Below are 10042 nucleotides of genomic sequence, written 5' to 3'. Positions count from 1 at the left end.
CAAATATTTGTAACTCAGTGATGTTCCATTCTGTAGCTATCTTTAATCCTACTATACGAGCCTCATATTCAACTATATTGTTGGTGCTAGGGAATTGTAGCTTAAAGGCTTTTGGAATGTAATCTCCTTGAGGTGTGACCAACAATATTCCTGCCCCTGATCCATGAGATGTATATGAGCCATCAAAATAAAGTTTCCATGAGGGTTGTTCTTCAATTAGATAGATATGCTCATCTAGAAATTCTGTGATTAAAGGATATGCATCTATTAGAGGTGCATCAGCTAGGTGATCTACTATAGCTTGCTTTTTTATTACACTTCTATCCACATACTGGATGTCAAATTCGCTAAGGAGCATAACCCATTTGGCCAAACGGCCTGTAAGTGCTATTCTAGAGAGCATATACTTGAGAGGGTTGATCTTGGAGACTAGTTGGATGGTATGACTTAGCATGTAGTGGCAAAGCTTTTGAGTTGAGAAAACAACTGCCAAACAAGCTTTTTCCATAGGAGTATAATTGAGTTCATAAACAACTAGGGTTCTACTGATGTAGTAGATGGCTCTTTCTCTTTCGTAGTCATCAAGTTGTGCTAGAAGTACCCCTAGAGTAGTAGGTATTTCTAATATGTACAAGATCAAGGGATGACCAGGAACTAGTGGAACCAAGATAGGGTGATTGATGAGATATTGCTTGAGATGATCGAAGCTGTGTTGACATAAAGGATCCCACTTGAAGTTTTCATCCTTCTTTAGTAAATGTGCAAATGGTGTACACTTATCTACAAGCTGAGAGATGAAGTGTCAAATGGATTGAAGCTTTCCCTGAAGAGTGCAAAGTTGTCGTAGTGTCTGGGGAGGAGGCATGTCTAAGATAGCCTTGACCTTCTTGGGGTCGATCTCTATACCTCTTTTAGAAACTATAAAGCCTAGAAACTTGCTAGATGTGACCCCAAACACACATTTCTTGGGATTCAGCATGAGACGATATTTGGCTAACCTATCAAAGACTTTCTCCAGGTCAACAAGATGATCCATGAAGGTGTGAGATTTAACCAAGATATCATCCACATAATCCTCCAAAATGCTATGGATAGGGTCATGGAAAATGGTTGTCATAGCTCTTTGATAGGCAGCCCCAGCATTCTTTAGTCCAAAAGGCATCATGTTGTAGCAAAAGGTTCCCCAAGGGGTAGTGTATGTTGTCTTATGTTGATCCGCTTCTACAATCTTGATTTGATTATACCCAAAAAATCCATCCATGAGGGACAGAATTTCATGTCCAGTTGTAAGGTCTACAATCATATCTATGTTGGGTAAGGGAAAATCATCTTTTGGAAAAGCTTTGTTAAGATCTCTGAAATCAGTGTAGATTTTGATGTCACCGAAAGGCTTAGTGATGGGGACCATGTTGGAGATCGACTCTAAGTAGTCGATAGGTTGGATAACCTTAGCAGCTAACATTCTTTCTAATTCAGCTTTGACCAATAATGTCACCTTGGGGTGCATTTTTTCTAAGCTTTTGTCTAACGGGCTTGTTCTTTGGATCGACTGTAAGATGATGCACTGCAAGCTTTGGATCAAGTCCTGGCATCTCCTAATATAACCATGAAAATTGGCCAATGTTCTCTCTTAAGACCTCAAAGAGGAGGTTAGCTTGGTCTTGTGATAGGGATGCAGCAATGTGAACAAGTCTGGAGATCTCTGAAGAATCGATGTTGACTTCTCTAGTATCCTCAATTAGAATAGAAGACACCTCTAGTCAATTATCTTGAGGAGGTAATACTAAATCCTCATGTTCTACTTGTGACTCTGGATTTTCTTGCTGAGGGGCCCTCTTCACTGCTTTAGCTAGTCCTAAATTCACCTTAGTTCCAGTTTTGGCTGTATCAGAACTAGGTTGGGGATTTTCTCCAAAATAACCCTTGGGATATAGCTTATAGATATAGGCAAAATCTAGCTTTGTTTTCTTGTGAGGAGTTTCGGCTCCCATGAATCTCAGATGCACTTCCTCTAATGTAAACTCATCAATGTGTATGACACTTGGTTGGTCCCAATCTATGAGTTGTGGATGGGCGAGTGGTAAGTCAATGAAATGGATGGATAGTTCTTGGAGAACAGAGTCTCCAAGGAAGATTTGGTCTGGGATATCATTGTAGGCTCTCTTTTCAACTTCCTCAGGAATATCTTCGATTTCAACAAGGTCACAGTGAATGTTTGAAAAAGTGTGACCATTCTTATTGGTTCCCCTAGTTGTGGGTATGCCAAAGCCAAGACCTAACTTTGATTCCCACTTGTGTGCATCGATGGGGCACTGCATGCCTCTTTCTTCTGGTCCTAGACCACCACCTTGATAGTTCCATTTGTTAGTGATGAGCTTATGTTCTTGGGGATACTTCTAGCTAAAGTGATCAAGATGTGCTTGATTTCTTGGAGGTGTATCCTTATGTAACCAATTGTTGATATCTAGAGTGAGCTCCTCATGCAGAGGGACTTTCGAGGATACAAAGGTTGTTGGGTCAAACTATTTGTATTGAGGAGGTGGAATCTCCTTAGCTTTGTGATATGTTGGTCATCCATGGGCATGTGAATCAAGTGGGAGTGCCCTGAAAGCAAATGCATCTGACAGACTATACTCTCCATAGCCTTTGTTATTGATCTTCACGGTCGATAGGGTGGAAGCGAGGATGGCTTCTGGGTCATTACAGGTGTGGGATGAGCTAGCGATGGTTGTGTCGATATCAATTCTAGGGCAATGGTTTGCATATGAAGCTTCAACCCCATTGCAGTAAGCAAAGGGTTATGGATCAGCATGGATGGTTACCTCAGTGCCCTAATGCAAAAATTTGATGCACTGATGGTAAGTGGATGGAACAGCTTTCATGGAATGAATCCATGAGCAACCAAGGAGGATGTTAAATGGTAGGTTTGGATCAATAACATGGCAGAGTGTTTCTTGGATGACTGGCCCAACCTTGATTGGCAGCAAAATAGTTCCTTTTGTGGTTCTTTCCAAGTTTTCATAAGCTTTGATGGTGATAACCTCACTGATGATATCTACCTTAGTATACCCAGCTTGTTTTATGAATTTTAGGGTAAAAATATTCAAGGCTGATCCGTTATCTATCATTACTCTTTTTATGGCAAAATTGGATACCATAATGGCTATGCAGAGTGGAAGGGTGTGATCTGGCTCAACCACAGGTATGTCAGTGGGTTTGAATGATAGGGCACATGAGGATGAAAAGTGTCCAACAAGATTAAGAAAATTAGTAGCATTGATATCTAAAGGGACACGAGATTCTATGAGAGCACTATCAAGGATGTTCTTGTACACAGAACTAGTGCAGATAAGGTTTAAAATGGAGATTTGGGCTAGCATGTTCCCAAGGTCTTCCAAGATATTATACTGGCTTTTTGATGGAGCTAATGGTGCTGGTGAAACTGGTGGGCTTGTGATGTTAAATTGCGCTCTTTGAGTGGTGATTGCACACTCATTATTTGGTCCTTGGATATTGATAATATTGATAGAAGGCTCTTTCTCAGATATACAACCTATGAGGCTACCATAATCTATATAGGATGAAGTATGGTCATTGTTCTTCCCATGTTGTTGGTTTGGCTGGTAGTTGTTGGTGTTGTTGTTGTTGGTTTGGACAAGTGCTTTTTCAAGATTTTGGTTGTTGTGAGGGGGAAAAGCATTTTGATAGATCTGTAAGCCTGCATTGGGAGAGGTTTGGGCACCAACGATGATTTTTTTCTGATCAATGAGGTCCTGCACATAATCTTTCAGTTTCATGCATCTGAGGGTGGTGTGACCTTTTACCCTATGAAATTTGCAGTACTCATTGTCTTTGTACCATGCAGCTTTAAATTAGCTTGGGTCAATTTTATGGGTAGGAGGAAATTTGATGAGGTTTTCCTTAGTCAATTTCTCAAAAATGACATCCAATGGCTCACCAAGGGGTGTATAATTTCTAGGTGCAGGTTGGAACTTGGGCTTTGGTCCTACAGCTACATTGATGGCATTAGCTTGATTGCTAGACCCTTGAAAGTTGGGTCTTGGATTGTGGCCTTGATAGCTTTCGTGATTTTGGTGTTGGTAGTTGATAGTTTGTTGATTGTTTGGTTGATAAGGTGGGTTGAACTAATTTTGGGAAGGACCAACAATATTCACATGTTTGGTGTCAGTGACGCCGTTTGTTGCAATGTGCTTATTTTTTTTCCAATACCTAGACTTGTCATTGTAATGTGATTGATTTTGGTTGGCTTCCTTGTAAATCTTGACCACACCATCTTTAATGAGTCCTTGCTCAAGGATCATTCCTTTTTCTTTGATATCTTTGTAGGTCTGCAAATAGTTCATGGTCATGTGGTGAGCCAAGCTGGGATGGGCATTATCAATAAACATTTTCACCAAATGGCATTCTGGAAAGGTGCAAGATATGTGGTTGGTAAGGGTTTGCCATCTTTGCAAATATTCAGGAAGACTTTCTCTAGCTTTTTGCTTAGTGTGGACAAGATCAACTACTGAGAGCTTTGTTTCAACAAGATGGGCATATTGGGCTACAAATGCCTCAGACAATTCAGCAAATTTTTTAATTGTACCATATGGGATTCTATAAAACCATTCAAGAGCTGGTCCAACCAAGCTTTTGGGAAAGAGATGCAAGAGGAAGATGTCACCGTATGCCACTTCTTGGTAGTGCATATAAAATTCTTTGATATGTGTGACAGGGTCTCCTTTTCCTCTCAATTTTCCAAACTTGGGTATCTCAAAGTCTTTGGGAAATGGTGTCATGGTAATGGCTCTGTCAAATGGGTAAGGACACACATTCTCAAACTTGAAGTTTTTTGGATCATTTCCCTCCTGGATGTTCTTCAAAGCTATCTTCATTGCTTTCCATTCTAAATTAATGGGTGATGGCTGGGGTGCACCCAATGTAAGAGTGCCCTAAGGTAGGTATGTGCTAGATGTGGCAATCGACCATGGATGGCTTTTATGTATGGGCTGGTAGGGATTGTACATGGCTTGGGAAACTCAATGGTGGATGATGGGTTGTTGAGGTGGCGGAGACACATATTGCTACATGTGTTGTGAGGCTTGCTGCTGATATGGGATTTGGGATAGGGATTGAGGGACATAGGCTGGCTATGGGATAAATGGATTGCTTTGTGGAGGTAAGGTATAAGATGGTTGTGAAGCTTGGAGAAAGGATCAGGGAGCTTGTGGAACTTGACTTGGGATTTGAGGAGTTTGACCAATATATGTGGGTTGTGCCCCTATTTGAGAGGGTATCATGGCAAAGGAGGCCAAGTAATTGGTGGTTGGTGGTGGTGGATTTCCTCCTAGAAGTAGCATAGAAAAATAGTTAGTAATAGGAGGTAATGGATTAGTTGGTGGTGGAGGTGGTGGGAATTGAAAGCTTGGGAATGGAACTGATGGGGTTTGATAGCTTGGTGGCTGGGTTTGAAAGCTTGGTAGAATGGTGGCAGGAGCTTGGGTCACTTGAGAGCTTGGCAGAACATTGATAGTAGCTTGTGGGGTTTGATAGCTTTGTGGAGTGTGGGTAGTAGCTTGTGGATTTGTGGCTGATGGTACTGAGCTCCAAGGACCTAGTGGAAATGATGGAATTGTGTTCTGAGCTAAGGTACACAAGCTGGGGGTGATGAAAGGTTGATTACTTGGCCCCATGGGTGGCATCCTGGTTGTATATTACTAAGGTTGGCCAAAGATGCTAGCACTAATTTGGGAGATGGGTGGATTTCAAAGGTTGGGTTGGAGAGCAGCAGCAGCAATAGTGAAGGAAGTGAATGATGAGGTTTTTTGGGTGAAGGGGGTTTCGGATGGAGTGGTATGGACCAATGGTGGAGTGGTGGTAGTTGGATAGGCTTGCAGAAGGGATATTTCAACTTGAGTGGAGGCTAGTATGTTTGGGTCTGTTGGATCATAAGGATTGGCTTGAGGCTCTTCTTTTGGCACATATTGAGGATAATCTGAATCATAAGAGCCTATTGGGAGTGGTAGTTGTCCAAACAATGGGTGAGATGGATCTGATAAGGGAGGAGGTCTTTCAAAGTTGAAGGCTCCTATATTGTCTCTTTGAAAGTTAGCCATGATTATTTCTTTGTTCTTGTCTATAATGGCATTCACCAATACTGCATTTCTCGGTTGGTTCATGAAAGCTTCAATGTCAGTAGGTGATGGTATAGTGTTCTCTAGGCTGAAGGATGGTTGAGTGCTCAAGGGGAGTGATGCTGTTTGATCCAAATGATAGGGCTCCATTGTTTCCTTCTTCTTGGCTAAGCGAGTGACAGGTGGCATGAAAATGTTCCTAGGGATGAGATGCAACAATGCTGATGGATGCAAAGGGGGAAGGCTTTTCTATGCAAATGATTTCCTGGGTTGAGGAAAATCTATATGACAAACCTAAGGAGGATTGGGTTGGGGATTCTAACTTCAAAGATATGTCACCAAATCATGAAAGGTCTACTTTCCTATGTGCAAGCTTGGTGGTGATTGTGTCAACTTAAGGATAGACTGATAATCCTTTAGGAAAAACATTAGATTGACCACTTGTGGATCCCAACCTTTAGCTCAAGGTGATGAGGGATAACAAGTGACAAAGCTAGATTACCCTAGACAAAGCTCTGTCAAAGGGATAACCTTGGTGAGATTGGTGGATTTGCAAGATGGTAGGAATGGCAGACTTTAGTAAGGTGACAACAATTTTGAAGGCTTGGATGTGAAGTTTAGGCTTTTGGGATGCTAGCTAGGTTTGAGGGGATTGGTTTGGTTCTAAGGCAAAGATCTAAATGAGATGGGTGAGCTAAAATTCTTAAGGGGATGACTAAGGGTGGCTAGCTTACCTACAAGGATGACTCTAAAGTGGAGCTTATGGAAGAATATGTAGAGGAACAAGGGAGCCTAATCATAGAAATCATGCCTAGTTGATAAGGCATAAGCAGGGTTAACTCCTAGATGCTTGCTAAATTTGATAGTGCAGTCTAACCAGGCATCTTGAAGTGCTTTGTCGGCAGCTTTGTCTTCTGCTTTGTGGAGTTTGGCAATTCGAGGGCTTGGTGTTACTTCCTTTTTCTTAGCTGCAATTTCTTGGTATGCTTGAGATGGCTTGAGTTTGGCTTTGTGAAACTTCTATTTGGGTTTGGGTTGTTCTGACATAAATTCCTGAATCTTCTTGGCTTAGAGAGATTTTGGTTGTTTTTCTTCAACTCATTCAACTTCTGGAATAGGCAGTGACTATGCTAAGTATACCCTAAGCTAAGATTTATTAGGTTTGGAAAACATTCAATCAACAAGTAAAAAATCAAGCAATAGATAGGAACAACCAGATAGAAGTTTTTGATTCTCAGAATGTGATACTTGTGCCAAGGAGTGTGTATGTTTTACAAATGTTTTGATCAGTCACTTCAAACACATTAAAACCCTAGATGGTTGTCTGCAAGGCTAACAGTTGGTTTAGCTAGGGAGTCCTTGATATACCCAAGGTACGTGAGGCCCAAATCCGTAGATGAAAACAAAAAGATGTCACACAGTCAAGAGGAGCGGTAACCCACTTCTCCTCTTTCACTTCTCAAGGGTATAAAGTTCCTTGAGGCTTAGCCCGAGTGACAAAATCTTGATCCCAAGAGAGGTGTCTTTGGATTCACCTCCTAATCTTGATACTCTGCTAGAACGCTGGAGTTGAGGTCGTCCCAAGGGGTGATGAAATCCCCAAGCAGGCCTCCTAAAATTTAAACAAGATTTTAGATCCTAATCTTATGCACCCAAGATGGCCTCAAAAGATGACAAGGGGAGAGAAGACTTGGATGATCTTGGGCTAAAAGACAGAATTCTTTTCCAACTGACGCTTAAGTTTTTCTGATCTAGACCTTGCAAACACACATGTTTAGGATGCAAATGTTCAATTCCAACTTGAAGCATTAACAAAAGTAAAATCAATCGAAGAATGAATACACCAAGAAGATTTAGGGTCAACAAAAGTAAACTCACGCGCCCGGAGGCCCTCCACGTCAAGTATCGATTGATTTTTCTTTAAGGCATTCAAGATTAAGTGTGTGTTTGTTTTAAGCCCAAAATAAAGATGTGTAAAATTCAGTTTCAAGTGCATGCCCGAAGGCCGTCCATGTCAAGATTTGTTCAATTTTTATACCCAAATGAAGTGTTAGCGAGACTAATATGCATTCAAGAAATTTTCTATCTTAGAAAAATCAATAAAAACTCAAGTGAGTGAAATTTGATTTTTGTGGAGCACTTAACACCTTCTTAGGTAGACCCATCCCCATATATGGTGCTGATATTGCAACCAATGGTTAGAATGATGGGTGATTAAAGAGGGTGAGTCCAACAAAAAATTCACTCAAAGTGTCTTTATTTGTTTTTATAACTTAAAAAGTTTCTAAAATGTAGATTCTTCTTATGCCCCAAAAGATGAAGTGTGAGATATTATAATGATTAATTGACCTTTTGTTTTCAAGATTATATTTGTTGTTTTAATCATGCATTCATAAAAATAAAAAAACTTGATTTTAATCCATGGCACTCAAGAGTGATTTTAGCAACATGCATTCAAAGACAAGTGGTTAAACATTCAAATTTTTTCCTTTGAGCATTCAAGATTGAGATTTTGTGTGTTGTTTTAAGAACTTTGAAGTGCTTTTTTTTAACATTAGATCATTCAATATTGTTTTGGATTCAAAAGTGAAAATGACTCTTTGGACTTTGGTTTTCATTCAATATTGTGTGTTCTAGTTTGCATGTTTTAAGCCCAAAAATGATATTCCTAGATTGTTTTGATGCATGAAAAATCTAAGAAATATTCAAGATTTTGCAACAAGACATTTGTTTGGAACAAATAACAAAGCTTTTAGGACAATTTTGGCAACCATTTAGGACTCTTAGTTTTCATGAGATTTTTAAAAGAACTTTAAAATATTTGCAAATGAGGTTCATTTTATCCTTGATTGATGCTTTGAGTTTGATTTAGATTTTAGTGTGCACTCAGTGTTGATTTTGAACCTTTTGAAATGGAAACTTGAAGTTCTTTTTAAATTCCCAAAAATAAAGTGTTCCTAACTTTGCATGAATGCATCTAAAACCTTGATGTTGCAAGGATGCAAATGATTGGATTGGTTTAGTTTCACTTGTTAAAAGATTTTTTTTTTTTGGCAAATTTTTAGTTTTTAATGGATTTAAGTATGATTTGGGGGTTCATTTTAAGCACTAAAAAGAAGTGTGTATGATTTTGCTTCCTTAAAAAAAAATGCCCAAGATCTCCCACAAGAAGAAGAAGAAGAAGTAGATAGAATAAGAAGAATATAGACAAGAAGAGGAAGAAGAATTTCAAGTGCTTTGTCCACCTATAAGCTTGAAAAATCTACAAACACTATGAGATAGACTATGAGTTCCTTTGTCTTCTTCATGCTCATGTGAACCTACAGAACCAATTTATACAATCCTACCAATCACAAAAATAAGAAAAATTAGCCAAAATTAGCAAATAACATACACAACTTGACTAAAAAAGCTAATGAAGATGACCCATGCGGGGTCCCACCGAGTGTGCCAAAATGTATATGAGCAATGTTTTTTTTTTTTTTTTTTTTTCAAAGAGGGGTAAATGCTTTGACCTAGAGCTATGAACTAGTGAGGCCACAAACAAGGGACCTCATCCCCATGAGATTTGAACCTTGATGGCAAGGATAACAACACAACAACTGAACCATCACAACATGCCACTATTGGCAATGTATATGAGCAATGTTAGTATGTTAATAGAAACAAAATTTAAATAAAGCTTCTACAAACTAAACAAAATTCATAAACTTCAAGATAGACTAAGATGAGCTCTCAATTGAGAATATAAGCCATTAATGGGCTCTCTCAATGAGAAGCTCTCTTGTTGAGTGGCTTTGTCTAAATAGATAGGATGTATGCTCAAGCTTATGCTTCAAAAAAGGCTTCAAATGGAGTTGGAATTTGGGTGTGAGTGTATGATTTTGATGTAAAATGGCTTCTTAAAA

Source organism: Cupressus sempervirens, chromosome 9 (assembly GCF_028749045.1).
Source record: "Cupressus sempervirens isolate cs-2001-9-10 chromosome 9, ASM2874904v1, whole genome shotgun sequence".
NCBI classification, from domain to species: domain Eukaryota; kingdom Viridiplantae; phylum Streptophyta; class Pinopsida; order Cupressales; family Cupressaceae; genus Cupressus; species Cupressus sempervirens.
Note: the sequence above shows the minus strand (reverse complement) of the source record.